Source organism: Elaeis guineensis, chromosome 15 (genome assembly GCF_000442705.2).
Source record: "Elaeis guineensis isolate ETL-2024a chromosome 15, EG11, whole genome shotgun sequence".
In the NCBI taxonomy this organism is placed as follows: Eukaryota; Viridiplantae; Streptophyta; class Magnoliopsida; order Arecales; family Arecaceae; genus Elaeis; species Elaeis guineensis.
Window position 1 is genome coordinate 42,795,510 of NC_026007.2, and position 14,885 is coordinate 42,810,394.

At 34.7% G+C, this 14,885-nt stretch overlaps 2 non-coding genes across 2 annotated transcripts; one reads left to right on the forward strand and one right to left on the reverse strand.

Annotated features, from left to right (window-relative positions):
- Positions 1 to 210: 210 nt before the first annotated feature.
- LOC114912780 (small nucleolar RNA R71) lies at positions 211 to 316 on the forward strand. The gene has a single exon (XR_003798616.1). It is a non-coding gene; the product is annotated as a small nucleolar RNA R71 (small nucleolar RNA).
- Positions 317 to 9,884: 9,568 nt separating this feature from the next.
- Positions 9,885 to 9,990, reverse strand: LOC114912781 (small nucleolar RNA R71). The gene has a single exon (XR_003798617.1). It is a non-coding gene; the product is annotated as a small nucleolar RNA R71 (small nucleolar RNA).
- Between the last annotated feature and the right edge of the window lie 4,895 nt (positions 9,991 to 14,885).

A 14,885-nucleotide genomic window follows, 5' to 3' on the forward strand; every position in this document is an offset into this window, starting at 1 on the left:
TAGATTCCACTTCTCTTCTGGACAAATATGGGTTTTTCACTACAAGAGACAGACATGTAATGCAAGAAATTTTTACTAAGGGTTTCAAACAATTGCCATGCCTTATCCTCATTTTTTGGCATGAATGTCCCTCCATATGAGGCATCAACCATTTATCGATGTTTCTCTAATAATCCATCATAGAAACACTGAACTAATTGCTATTTAGGGATAGCATGGTGTGGACATTTACGAATGAGATCCTAAAGTCTCTCTCATGTTTTATGAAACAATTCTCCATCCTTCTGAAAAAAATTAGTGATGGCTTTCTTAATTTAATTAATTTTTTCAATTGAAAAGTATTTCTTGAGAAATTCTCTTTGAAGTTGGTTCCAAGTTGAAATGGTCACTAAGTCTAATGAATATAGCCAATATTTGACCTTATCTTTGAGCGAAAAAGAAAATAATTTCAACCTAAGATCATCATCGAAAAAATTCTAGATTTTGATAGTGGAGCATATCTTAAGAAATTCATCTAGATATTTATATGGATTCTCATTACTAAGTCCATAGAAAGAAAGCAACATTTGAATGACACTAGACTTAATCTCATATTGGGAGGCCTCCACAAGGAGTGAATACAAAGAGAATATATATATGAGGATGGAGTGAAATACTCTTTTAATTGATAAGAAGAGTTGGGTTCACCATGTTCAGTCATATTCCTAGATTGAATAGTTCTGAGAGTCTTTTCAATTTTTTGGTCTAATGGTTGTAATTCTGATTGTAAAGATCGACGGCCAAGTATGCAACCAAGAGTTCTAAATCAAAAGAATCTTAAATTTTTTTTTAACTTTTTTTTTGCTTTTTATAGAAAAGGGAAGAGGAACGAAAAATCTAGAGGTGAGAAATCTAAAGAAACCTAAAACTAACAGATAGATGAGAAGAATATTTTTAGTTTTTTTTTATGATTTTAAATGCAAACAAGTTTCACATAAAAGATAGACTCTAGCTAAAGTTTAACCTAGAACTAGACAACTCCTAACTATTTCAAGGTCACCTTCAAGTACTCCAAGTACGAAATCAACTAACCAAATTGACTAGATAAGTGTAAAATTGATGAAAGGCTCCCCTTGCTCTCGTAACGGTCCTAATTAAATAACCACTATTCTTTAGGACTAATTCTCTGAACCACTTTCTTTAGACACCAATCAATTGATCAATTCCAAACCCAGTCCAACTTTTAGGTTCTCTTATCCTAATAAGCTCAAATTCCTTAGAGGCCAACATCTAATTGATTTTAATTAGGATTAGGTCAATGCAAAATGAAAGACTCTTGTTTGTGGGATAAGGAAGGGTGATGAAATCTCTATCTTATCTTATGTTAGGGTTTGTATCCTTAAGATGTGTTATGAGAATGCAATGCAACAAACAAGATGTCTAAGCAAAATAATTTTTTTATCTTATTTTTGTCTCTAATGTCACTATATGTATTATGAGAAATTAATTTTTTTAAATGTTAAAACAACCATGCCAATGATCCAAACAATGGTGCCAAAATTTGAATGCGATCACAAGCACCAAAGAATAATAATTTAATCTGACTCAACTATTATAGAGAATAAAGTGAGATCAGATGTCAAATCCTTAGGGAACAATGGGCTGAGTTGTGTTCAAATTAAAATATATGGTGAAGGTTTAAGAATTTCAAGGTTTTGAGAAAGACAAAAGAAATAAGTTGATCAAAATAAAATTTTAGAAAAATCAAATGGAAGAAAGTGCCTTAGGTTTTTCAAATCCGTCCTTAATCATAGATTAGTATTTGAATCAAAGCAATTCAAATCACTACAAACTACAAGTCGTAGTGATAATAAAAAGATAAATCTATAATTTTGTTCTCAATATAGCTTATCTCGCTGAGCATGAATCATATCTTTAGATCACGACTCATCTCTATGTAGCCATAAGCTATTCGAGATCAAGTACCATAAAATAAGAAAAACTACTACTTGAACATATGAATAAAATCATAAAAAATATTCATGTTTGCCAAATATTCAATACTATTCAAAAAGAAAGTAGCCTTCCAACGTTCAAATAATTAATTACATAGTAAAAGAAAATATACAATAAGATCAAGAAATAAAATATAAATCTGGATTGAAAGACTTCATATACTCCCCCAAGGATGACTGATTTAGCTGCTTATGGATTGAATCTCACTCGCCATCAATGGCTCCATCTTCTTATCAGAGAAGAACGAAGAAACAGCAGAACCTCCTTATGCCATTACAAAACTCTCTCCCGAAACTCCAACAGCTGGCAACCTCCCTCTCTTTCTCTTTACAAAATTTTTTGACATTTTTCTCTCTCCCATTTTTCTCTTAGGCCACCCCACACCCCTTTTCATAGCCTTAGGACCCCCTCAAACTCTAGGTATCCCAAGTCTCCTAAGCCTCCACATCTCTCTCTTTCTCTTTTTACTTTTAAAACTCCAAATCCTAGCCACCACAGAACTCCCCACCTCTCTCTTCCTTTTTTTTTATTTTTTTTAAAACCCTAAATTTCTTTCTACGTCACGTCCCAGGCCCGTGTGCAAGTCCCAAGCGCCTGCATGTGAACTACATGAATGAACCTGCACCTAGGGACCTTGCCCGCTCGCCCAAAACCATGCTCGAACGCATGTCGTCTACACTAGGACCGTGCCTGGATGCCCACAGCCACATCCCAAATGTGTTGTCTTTGTGAGTCAAAAATTTCATGGATTGAAAATTTGTCTTGCTTTAGGCCATGTCGTTGTTGTCTTCTAGCCTGGATTGCACTAAAAATTTGTCGATAGAGGCAGGCTAACTTAGGTTTTGTCTTAGGCTTGGTGACAGACCGATAGCATGTATTTGTTAGAAAATTGGTAGGCTCATAGCATGTATTTTAAAAATTATTTATGCAGTAAAAAATCAGATTAAACAATTTAATCTATACTACATGCTTAAGATCTAATCTTAACACCTACACTAGGATCTATAACATTATATAATGCATGTACATGATCTGAAAATGAAATCTGCACATATGACGTATCACATATGTGATCATAGATCTCATCTATGCATCAATCAAGTTCAGAACTCGATATCTTTGTGTAGATAGGACTCCACATCTGAAATTCATGGATTTGAAGTTTGCTTGCCACCGCACAAGATGTCCAACCTCTACAAGTGAACCACTCGAAGTCCTATGCTGATCTGTCATCCCGGGAGTGCTAGCTCACGTAACAACTTCTGGATGGCTGATTTATCTTTCATCTTCAGATATCCCAGACTCCTCTAGATCTAAAGAAGGATTAGGAGTAATGTGTGGCATAAGAAGAAGGAGAGAAGAACTCTTTCTTTCTTAAATATTTTCTCTCCCAAAACCTTAGAACAATTTTCTAGGATGCTCACCCAAGAGGAAAAAGTTCTCCTCTATACTCACATGCCAATGATGGCAGCCCAACCCAAGACCTCACACCCCAAAACCATAGCCTCAATGATTTCTATATTCTAATTGTTGTCTCACAAAAATTAGGGGTTTATATAGATAAGGCATGAAGGTGTTTGGATGGGAACAGGTTTCTTATCTTTACTTGTATTCAAATTAGATTTGAATTCGATTAGATCAACCAATTGATCTAAATTTTTGATCCCGATCAAGAGTGGGCGACAATGCTTCTTAGGGTGGAGATCCATCATGCCAATCTGAAATTGGCATTAGGAAAGGTGGGTGGCATTTCATGGGTGGTCGGCTAGGGTGAGGAAGAGTCCAAGTTGATCTGGACTCTTTAAAGATTATCCAATTAAGTCTCTAACCTAACCAAATTAGGTTAAACCAATTAGATCAATCTAAACCTAATCCAATTAGATCCCAAACATGATTAAATTCTAATCAAATTAGAATTTAATTAAGTCTAATTTCTGATCAAATTAGAAATCATTCACCCTAAATAATTAGGTTATCTCATAACCTAATCGAATCAAACCAAATTGAATCCAATTCAATTAGTTCTGAATCAATTTACATTGCTCAATCAAATTAAGCTAATTAGTAATCTAATTACTAATGAATCCTTTTATAATAGATTATAACTTTTGCATAAGACTAACAATCAATAGAATTGATGATTAAACCTTAGAATGATTCTCAATCGTTGATCAGCCATGTGATCAGTTAGTAACTTCTTTTGAGTGGGACCCCATAGGTTTGTATCTAAGCCAATAGCACAGAAATAACTTTTCAAACTAATCGATGTAACCATCTAGCAATAGAATCTGACATTCGGATAGGTCAAATGATTGCAAAGCAACATTCAAGAACCTACAGACATATGGTTACCGTATAATTCATCCCTTTGATCCTAATACTCAAGATGACCTAGGGTCTAACTATCAACTCTGAAATAGTCAACCACATTATATTTCAACCTTTAAAATCTATCACATAGATTATCCTGATCAAGATTTTACAAAATTGAAATATACTGATGTATTAACTTCTACTTATTCGAAGGGATCAATCCCGTCTTGACTCACGCACCAACTTGACAAGTGCTTGACTACATCCAAAAACCTTCCATCATTAAATTAAAAATTCAGATAGTCTACTGCCAAAGTACAGTGAGTTGGTTGCAAGTCATCGTAGTGATCTCAGATCGGAGGGATACTTATATCCATACCCTTTGCGAGCTACTCTTGATAGCAGAGTGCTTCATAATTGATCATGTTTGATATGAATGTACTCTTACACTATACTGCATGCCATATCAGTGTCTTTACACTCTTTGATTAAGAGGATAACCAACCCATATGACACACAATGACCAACACTTGATATCGTTATCATCACAGTAATAATATATCATTTGGTCGTGAATAAGTTTAAGGACTATTTTCTCTACTTAAATTAGTCTTAAGGACTTCATCACAACATAGGAGTTCATATTAAAGATGTAGATATTTGTGATGAAAAATATCAAATAATTTTTTTATCAAATAATTCATATACAAGTACAAATAAGTATAATCATCATCAAGCTGACAATTGACTTTGAGACACAATTTCCAACAACTCTCACTTGGACTAAAGCCAATCAATACAGTATCGTATATCCATCTTTATTTTATGGTCTTCAAACTCTTTGACATTGAGGGCTTTAGTAAATGGATCGGTCAGATTCTCCTTTCCATCGATCTTTGGAAGCTTGACATCACTTCGATCTATGATCTCCCAAACCAGGTTGTAGCGGCGTAGTATGTGCTTGGTGCGCTGATGGAACTTCAGTTTCTTTGTTTGAGCTATGGTGCCAGTGCTGTCGCAGTATAACAGGATTGGACCATCCAGAGAGGGTGCCACTCTGAGCTCACTGATAAACTTTTGCATCCATACAGCTTCTTTCGTAGTATCGAATGCTGCGATACATTCTGCCTCACACACTGAGTCGGTCATGGTGTGCTACTTGAAATTTTTTCAATAGATTACTTCACCATTCAGGATAAACATAAAATCCGACACACTCTTACTGTCGTCATGGTCTGACTAAAAGCTGGAGTCTATAAACCTCATAAGTTTCGAGTCAGATTCTCCATAAATGAGCCACTGGTCCTTAGTATTTTTTAAATACTTAAGGATGATTTTTACAACCTTCCAGTAGTTTTCTCCCAGATCAGGCTAGTATCTGCTCACTACCCCTAGTGAGTATGTCATGTCTGATCTTATACATATCATAGCATACATTATAGAATCCACTGTCAAAGCATATGAAATCTTACTCATACATTCCCTCTCTTGAGGAGTTGTTAGATAATCCTTCTTTGAGAGAGTAATTTCATGACCTATCGAAAGATATTCTTTCTTGGAATTTTTCACATTGAACCATTTTAGCATGGTGTCGATGTATATGGACTGAGATAATCTGAGCATCCTCTTTGATCTATCTCTATAGATCTTCATCTCTAAGATGTCAGATGCTTCTCCCAAATCCTTCATGAAAATTGAGATGCTAGCCAAACCTTTATTCCTTGTAATGCGGAGAAGTCATTCTCGATTAAAAGAATATCATCCACATATAGAATAAAAAATACTACCATAAAATTGTTAATCCATTTGTAGATGTAGAATTCTTCTCCATTCCTAACAAAGTCATACATTCTGATCGCATTATCAAAATGCATGTTCCAACTCCTGCTTGCTTGCTTCAATCCATAAATGGATCTCTGAAGCTTGCATATCTTAAACTTGTCTGTGGATGTAAAATCTTCAGGTTGTATCATATACACTTTTTCTTTCAGCTCACCATTCAGAAAAGCTATTTTCACATCCATTTGTCAGATTTCATAGTTGAGATATACTATTATTACAAACATGATCCAAATAGACTTGAGCATTGCCATAGGAGAAAAAGTCTCATCATAATTAATACCATAATATTGACGATATCCCTTGATAATCAAACAGACTTTATAGGTCTCCACATTTCTATCTGCATCTCTTTTTTTCTTAAAGATTCACTTACATTCTATGGATTTTATCTTTTCAGGTGGGTCAAATAATGTCCATACATCATTGAACTTCATGGGCTCCATTTCGGACTTCATTGGTTCAAATCATTTATCAGAGTCAGACCTCTACATTGCATCTATATAGGTGATCGGATCCTCATTATTCTTATCAAGTTCAACAGGATCTCCATTCCGGACCAAAGAACCATAGTATCTGTCTATTTGGTGCGATGCTCTATCGGATCTCCTTAATGGTGCATAATAAATACTTGAATTAAGTCTCTAAAGATATATAATTCTATTTAATTACTCTTTATTTATTAAAATTTGATACTTTTTAGTCTATTTTGTAGGTAATTAAGAGTTTGGGTTCATACGATTCAAATTGAACTCAAATCAGATCAGATTCGAGTGAATTAGGTAACCAGCTTCCATTCCAATATAAACGCGACTTAAAGATCAAGAGTCCAAAAGCAACCTCTCTAATCAAGAGCCCAGATTAGAAGATATATGAAATCAAATGTGAACACGACTTAAATATCAAGGGTTCAAATTAAAAGATCACTCTTCATGAAGATTAAGTGTGAAGAGGACTTATTGATCAATGGAGAAGAAGTAAGATGCTTGATTTAAGGATCCTTATTCATGCTCCTACCTCTCTTTTTTTTCCTTAACTCATGTCTCCAAACCCTAAAAGACCACTCTCCACTCTATAAATAAGACCTCAAGGCCTCCTTTAAGGATCCATCAGCCTTCTCCATGCCAATAAGCCTTTTTTGCATCCAAATCCTCATAGCCTTAGGTTCCACGCCACAGCCCTTTTTCGCACCAATCTTATCTTTCCAGATTTTTAACTGATCAAAGGTACAATATTTTTCTCTCAAACTTATTCATCCTAAACCTCCATCAGTCCCCTATAAACCATAAAAATCTCATATGCAAAAGCCTCCAAAAGTTTCTCCAAATCTTTCTTTATTTTCATCCCTGCAGTCTGCAGCCTAAAAATTTCAGTAACCCTCTTCCACCTTCCAACCTCTTCCAAACCTACTTTTCTTAGTCTATTCTCTACCAAATCTCTTTCTCATGATGTTGAAGGTCTTCTCTAAGTCCCAAGAAAGGAATCTCTAGAGTTCAAGATGTAAATCATGATGAAGAATCTTTCGATGGTCGACTAGATATCACATCTCAAAAAATCACTAGACTACTTATAATGACAGTATTTTTATTTCTCTATCTTTTGTATTGCTTTCTTATTATGCAATAAAAGAATTTCCTTTCTTTCTTTTATTTTATATTTTTTATTTATTTTACATATGATACGAGTCTTTGAATAACCTATGACTACGTAAAGACAGATCGTGATCTAAGAATATGACCCTTGCTCAGTGAGATAGGCTATGCTTGGGAATCGATCATAGATTTATTGGTTTATGTATCTAAATAATTTTGACTAGCCTATAAATTTAAGAGATAGGCCGTGATCCAAAGATACGGACTGTGCTCTCTAAGATAGATTATATCTTTATTGATTAGATACCAATCCAAAGCATGTTAAGAAGAGTACCAGCTGTCTAACAAGAAAATAGTTGAGATCTTGAAAATCCATTTTCATACTTGCATCTAACCTTTAATTATTTTTTTTATTTACTTATTTTCTTATTAATCTAAGTAGTCTTTTAATCAACTTTTATACTGCTATCTAACCTAAAACTAACCAACTCAATCGTGACTAACACAATCCCTGTGGATACTATCATGACTCATACTATCTACATAGTAGTAAATTAGATTTATTTTTGACCGTTTATGACAGCGATCAAATTTTGACGTCATTGCCAGAGATCATATTTTAGTTACCTTGAGTTATAAAAATCTATATAAAAAAAAATCTATTTACTACTTTCTTTAATTTACTACTTTCTTGGTTAGCTGCTTTACTTTTTTTTGTCCTAACTTTAATTGCTTTATTTTCCAGCTTGCCTTTTATTCTCTTGTTCTATACAAAAAAAATTTAAAAAAAATAAAAAATATATTTACTATATTTTCTTTCTACCTTTTATTTGCTTTCTAACTTGTCTAGTTAACTTAGTCAAACTTATATTTTTGTAAAATCAACCAAATCTTTACACTGATACCTCATAATCTATTTAAAAAATTAAATATTTAATCACAAAATCTAAAAAGAGAAATAAATTAATTGAATCTTGATTAATCACCAAATTTGGACATCTTTTTTTTTTTTTTTGCATCACATAATTCTATAAAATATCTTAAGGGCAAAATTCTAATCAATATAAGGTAGAGATTTCATCATCCTTCCTTGACCTACAAACCACCATCCTGTATTTGCATTAACCCAAGTCTTTAATCTAAAATCAATTAGGTGTTGGCCCGTAAGGAGTCTCGAGCTCAATAGGACAAAGACCCCTAAGAGTTGGACCGGGTTAGGATTAGTCAGTTTAACTGGTATTTAGAAAAGTGGTTCAGAGATTACGTTCCGAAGAAAGATGGTTCATTAATTGATTCCATTCGCTTATCTGGCCAACTCAGTTGGTATCTAAGAAAAGCAATAGGGGGACCCTCACTAACCTTACAGTTATCTAGTCAGTTGAGTGGCTAGTCTGCTACTTGGAGTGCTCGAAGATGACCTTGACAGTTAGGAGCTATCTAGATCTAGGACAATCTGTAGGTAGGATTGATTGACACACTTGATTGCTGACTGAAAATATCTAATCTAACTTAAATTTTTGCCTCTACTTCTTAAATTTAGGACTCCATAGGCTCTTATCTTTAGAATTTCTTTCATCTTTTTTTTTTATTTATACCTAAAAATCTAAAAAAAAATTATAAAAAAAATTAAAATTGCTTGTGTTTGCTCTAAGGTATAAATTGTAGGGTTTATGCTTGGACATCGCTCATTGCAATCCGAGATTCAACCCTTAAATCCTAAAATTGAAAGAACCCTTAGAGCCAACAAACCCAAAAACATGGACCGAAACCAGGAGACTGATCCACCTAGACAGTTGAAGGAGTACTTTACTCTTTCCACATATACCTACTCTCCTTACATCCAGGTGCCTCCAGTTGAGGCAGTTCAATATGAAATCAAGTCAAGTGTCATCCAAATGCTCCCATCATTTTATGGACTTGCTAATGAGGATCTGTACATACATCTAGATAAATTTTTAAAAATTTGTTAAATAGATAGAATTTAAAATTTCTCTGACGATGCTCTTAGGTTGAAATTATTTTCTTTGTTGCTAAAGGAAAAAGCCAAATATTGGTTGAACTCCTTGGATACAATCACAATTTCAACTAGAGATCAACTGCAGAGAGAATTTCTTAAAAAATACTTTTCAATTGAAAAAATTAATCAAATCAGAAAGGCCATAACTAATTTTTTTCAATTGGATGGAGAGATATTTCATGAGACTTGGGAGAGATTAAAAGAACTAATTAGAAAATACCCCCACCATGCTGTACCCAAATGACAACTGGTCCAGTGCTTCTATAATGGCTTGTCAGAAAAGCACCGGCAAATGGTTGACGCATCTTGTGATGGAACCTTCATGTTGAAAAATGAGCTTGAAGTCTGGCAGCTATTTGAAACCCTAAATAAAAACTCATTGCATCATATGTCTGCTGCCAGGAGAGACCCTCCCATGTCTAGACCTAAATGGGGTAGTATTTATGAGATTGGTAGTTCAATGGACATCCATAGTCGAATGGATGAATTATCTCAAATGATGAACTGAATACTGCAAGTCATGCCCACCAGCACTCCACTCACATCTGCGATAGATGTCTATTGAATATGTTCGAGTTCTACTCATTTTGTTTATAATTATCCTACTGCACATCAATTCTCTGAGTTTATACATGAACAAGTCAATCAAGCACAAACTCAAAATAATTTCAGACCAGGATACAATTCTTTCTCCAACACCTATAATCTGGATTGGAGAAACCATCCTCATTTTTCTTGGGCCCAACAACCTACTACAAGGCCCCCGGTACCTAGATCCAACTACACTGAGGGAGCTTATAAACTGGCTCCATACCCACAATCAGCACTAAATTCTCAATCTTCTTCAAATGCTATCCTTAAAAAGATTCTGCAAGAACTACAAGTTTTGCACTCCCACACACAGTCAATTGCAAAGCTAGAAATCTAGGTAGAACAACTAGCTACAGCCTTGAATAGGAGGGAGGAAGGCAAATTATCCAACCAACTTGTTAGTAATCCAAAGGGGTAGTATATGGCTGAGAGCTCCACTAGCCTAGAAACTTTTTTCAAAGATGCCAAATCTATCATGACCCTTAGAAGCAGAAGAACCATAAATCAGCCAGAGATAACTTAAAAATCAGAACCCTCAAAACAAGTTGAACAAGGGAAGAATAAATCTGTAGATAGGGAAAAACCTATTAAACCAGCACCTGCACCTAAGGCCCCATTCTCCAGTGCTTTAGAATCTCCTCTGCCTCTAGACCAGAAGGGCATCAAAATGAATAAAATGCTTGAACTGTTCAAACAAGTCCAAATTAATCTACCCCTTCTTAATGCTATCAAACAAGTTCCAACATACGCCAAGTTCCTCAAAGATCTATACACTCAGAAGTGAAAAACCAAGGCATACACACCAAGAAAAGTCCACTTAACTGAACAAGCCAGCTCCATCTTTCAACGGATAACCCCACCCAAATTTAAAGATCCTGGTATCCCAATCATATCCTATGTCATAGGGGACCTGACCATTAAGAAAGCATTGTTAGATTTGGTGCGAGTGTTAACCTTCTCCCAAACTCTGTGTATGACCTATTTAGATTTGGAGAATTGAAGCCCACGACGGCAACCCTACAATTGCAAATCGATCAGTTAAAGTACCCCATGGAATGTTGAAAGATGTGTTAATGAAAGTGGATGAATTTTATTTTTCTATGGATTTTTTGGTACTAGATATGGAATCAGGCAGCAACCCTAGCCAAATACCTATCATCCTAGATAGATCCTTCCTAGCGATTGCCAATGCTTGCATAAACTATAGGACCGGGATTATGGATGTGTCTTTCAAAAACAAGAAGCTGAGATTGAATATTTTTAGCATAGCACAGGGACCACCCACTTTTGACTATGGTGAGATCAATTTGTTAGAGAAAATTAAAGAGGACAGAACCCCTACCTTGCTGGACTCAGACCCTTTACAGGCATGCTTAGAACATTTTGGAGTCAATGATTTTGACAATGATAAGTATAGCAGAAAAGTAAATGCATTTCTAGAGCCACCTAATTTTAGTACCACTCCCTCTTGGACTGTAAAGTATAAATAACTTTCGACCCAATCGAGCCCTCCAGTATCATCCCTAAAAGCACCACCTATCCTTGAGTTAAAGCCCCTTCCTAACACACTGAAGTATTCATTTCTCAAACCCAATGAGATTTTGCCAGTAATCATTTCCCCCGATCTGAACACTGAACAAGAAGACCAACTTATAGGTGTGCTCAAAGAACACAAAGAGGCCATAGGGTGGACAATTGCTGATTTGAAAGGCATTGATCCTTCTATTTGCATGCATCACATTGATTGTGAGGCCAAGGCCAAACCACATAGGGACATACAACGTAGATTAAATCCAAGCATGCGAGAGGTTGTAAGAAAAGAGGTAATAAAATGGTTGGATGCAGACATTATCTATCCAATTTCTGATAGTAAATGAGTCAGCCTGACCCAGGTGGTGCCAAAGAAGTCAGGCATCACTGTGACAGAAAATGAGAAAGGTAAATTGTTATCCACTCACACAATAACTGACTGGAGGATGAAATTATTGGAAAGAAGTGAGGAGGTGCAAGCTTCCCTTTTGGCAGGTCCAAGGGGCACCAACCCCTTGGAGTGGCGTGAGGAAGAGAGAGGGGCCCACCCCCTCTCTTGCCTTGACATGGAAGGAGAGAGAGAGAGGGGCTATGCCCCCTCTCTTGTGTGTAAAACCCTAAAAGGGATGCCAAGGATTGGTACCCCAACTACCTACCCCTTTTGATTAGGGGCACCGACTCAGTCTACCTTTTTTGAGTGGGATGCTCTATCTACATGCCAAAAGAGGTGATAATCATTCTAATTAAGTCTAATTTTATTGAAAAATAATTAGATTAAAAAGATAAAAATTCTTATGAGATAAGAACTAATCTTTTTAGATTGATTGGATCTTGATTTAGAATCAAGATAAGATCTCTGTATGGGAGATGGTCTTCTAGGGTTTTAGAATAAATTAATTAATTAAAAATTAGATCTCTCTCTCTCTCCTCTTCACACCTCATCCTCTCTCCCTTGGCACCCAAACTACCTACCCCTTTTGATTAGGGGCACCCACTCAGTCTACCTTTTTTGAGTGGGACGCTCTATCTACATGCCAAAAGAAGTGATAATCATTCCAATTAAGTCTAATTTTATTGAAAAATAATCAGATTAAAAAGATAAAAATTTTATGAGATAAGAACTAATCTTTTTAGATTGATTGGATCTTGATTTGGAATCAAGATAAGATCTCTATATGGGAGATGGTTTTCTAAGATTTTAGAATAAATTAATTAATTAAAAATTAGATCTCTCTCTCTCTCCTCTTCACACCTCATCCTCTCTCCCTCTTCTCTTTCCAACACCCAAGGGTTGGATGTCCATCATCCCACACACCTGAGTTGAGAGAAGTCTCTTCTATAGCAAGGAACAAGGAGAAAAGGCTGCAGTTCAAAAGTTATGATTGCAGTCAAGATCAACAGTTGATCAAGATTCAAAGAGGCCAAAATCTTACTTGGAGAAGAAGGATCTATCACCAGAAGAAAGATTCAAGGTTGATTTTGATAGATATATGTGCACTTAAGGAACTTCAGATCTAAGATCATCGGTAGCGATGTACTTCAACCTGTGCAAAGATCTTGAGATTCAATCTCATCTTTATTTTAATTTTTAGATTATATGCATGTATTTATTTTTGAGCTCAAGTAGGAATAGATAAGATCTATTATATATGGGGTTAAAGGTTTTAACTCTATTCATTTCTACTACTCTTCAAAAATGTTTTGAAATCTATGCATGCAACCCTATCCGATCTTCTAATAGTAGTATTAGAGCCATCGATTTTTAAGATATATATAATCTAATTTTTATCTTAGATCTAAAAATTTAGATGATTTAAAATTGATCTTGTGCTGGTATAAGGTTGTCCTAGTATAAAATTTATCTCCTATATTGAAAAAATTATCCTAGCACAAGATTGATCGGTTTGAGAACTATTTTCAAAATATTTAAATCAATCTTTTAGATCTAAAAAATAATGCATATGATATATCTTATTTTATATTTAAATTTGAAGTGATAATGATTAAATATTCACATCAGACTGATATAAGATTGTCCTGATATAGGATTTACCCCCTATATTAAAAAAGTTTTCTAATTTGATGCAAATTATTTTTTAAAAAAATATTTTTTTAAATATTTTAATTATTATTTTAGATCTGGTTATGCATATATTTGATACGTATAAATTTTATTTTAGATCTAAAAATTAATATATATATATATATATATGATATATGTTTGTAGTTTAGATTTAAAACTTCATATATATGATATGTGACATTAGATTTAGATCTGAAACTGTTTCAAGATAATAAGTCACTAATGCATGCAATGAAATAAAATTTAAAAATTATTTTTAAAATTTAAAAATTATATTATTGTATGTGGGTATGGGTTGAACAAATTAGGTCGAGTGATCAAACTACAATTAGGATCAGTTGATTAGATCAGATTAGAACTCGTTGTTAATTTTGAGCAGTTGATTGAACCTAATCAATGGTTGATTAAGATTAGGTCAAAGAGGCTCAAAGTTGAGTTTTATTGTAGTTGGTCGCATCGATTTATATTTTGATGTGAATTGATTAACTCAAAATTAAATTTAGCTCAGTGGTTTGGATCCATTTCAATAGGTTAACCTGATTGATTCTAATCGACCAATTTGATATCTAAGGTAAGTATCTAGATGGTGGTTATTTAATTTATTCTGTTGTCTGATCTGACCAATTTGTTAGTATCTAAAAAAAGCAACAGGGGGACTCCCACCCATCCTAACTTATCTGATCATTTTGAGAGATTTAGTTTCACACAGGATCGCTTGTTCACTCGAGTTCACCCATACCGACTAGGTTGGTCAGACATATGGATGTGCTGATCTAAATTTGATCAGTCAGATGTTATATCTACTGATTTAGAAGAGACCTAAACCTAAATCTCCTTACTAAATATTAAGTCTAGAGGTCTTCCATCATTGTAAAGATGCGGGTGCCTTCCTGGTGTTGATCATTCTCGGTTGGTTATAGTAGTT